The following is a 1,480-nucleotide window of genomic DNA, read 5'->3' on the forward strand; positions in this document are numbered from 1 at the left end:
TTAAAGTAGAGTTTCCCTAGCTAAGTCCACTTGCATGGTGGACCAAACAATAATGAAAGAGAATGAAGCAGGATTGGATTGCAAAACTGCCTAGCAGAATTTTTTCCGTGTAGCTTGGCAGATAAGCACAACAAAGACATGTAATATCTTTCCATCTTATTTACATGTGTCGGCCAATTTTATTTTAACTTTTTAAAGCCAGGAAGATAGATATAAAGCTAAGTATTACATATAGAATTATAGATAGATAATCATCATACTTACTTGATGCAAATAATTTCAAAGACGGATTTGGAAAGCTATATTTTAGTTGAATTAAAACCCATTTAACTTAAATTTGGCTTATTTGTTTGAGAAAAAACTAAAACAAATATTTGAATAAATCCAATGTCCTGCCTATTTTTTAATTTTTGGTTAAACGTGTTACTAAAAATAACAATGGATATTAATAACTACCGATAAGAAATAAAATAGAAAAAAAATATATATTCAAGTGGTATAATGCAGGGGTGTTCAGATCTAAATCGATCCAAACTGCACTAATTCGGATTTGATTGGATTCTGTTTTTTGCAAATTGCTAGATCGGATCGGATTTCATATTTATGTTTCATAACCGATCCAATCCAATCCAAACCGTACAATGTGCTATAATATTATTATTTTATTTAAATATTTTATGTTTAAAATGTTATTTATTTATTTTAACTAACTTATAATTTTATTTTTATTGTTATGTTATTGTTGGCTTTTTAAAATATTGTTAAGACTTGTTATGTCATTATTGATTATTTAAAATTTGATTTTGAGACTTGTTATATGTATTTAATTTTAATTTATAAAACCACAAATCCAATCCAATCCAAACCGTTTGAAATTGGATCGTATCAGATCGGATCGGATTTAAAGAAAAATACACATCCAATTCAAACTGCACCGCAAATAAAATAAATGTTTGAATCAGATGAATTTTTTACTCAAAATTAATCCAAATCGCACCGCAAACATCCCTAATATAATATATGAAGGAGTAAGTCAAATAAGTACATAAAAAAAAGTAATTGTTTAGTCATTGTTTGGCTAAATTATTTATGAAGCACATCCGTATTAATATACAATTTTATTAGATAGACAATAATTTTTGTAAATAATGTGAATAATAGATTTTACAATTGATTCAATAAAGTAAAAAAATACGCTACTTTTAAATTATCTCCTAAATCTTAACATTAGGATAACTATTTGCACATCTAGTGAATTGAACATCCAATTATTATTAACTGATTATGAGTAAATCGAATAAAAAGAAATAACTATCCAATTAAAAATAATAAACATAATCATCAGCATATATATTGAATTGAACATATTCATTATTCACATTATTTAATATTCTCATTATCTACCTATACTTTTTTTTATTAATATACAGATCACTAAGTGATTTCACTTGCAAAGCAACTCAACAAATTACACCGTGCA

The sequence above is a fragment of the Arachis ipaensis genome, chromosome B03, assembly GCF_000816755.2.
Source record: "Arachis ipaensis cultivar K30076 chromosome B03, Araip1.1, whole genome shotgun sequence".
NCBI classification, from domain to species: Eukaryota; Viridiplantae; Streptophyta; class Magnoliopsida; order Fabales; family Fabaceae; genus Arachis; species Arachis ipaensis.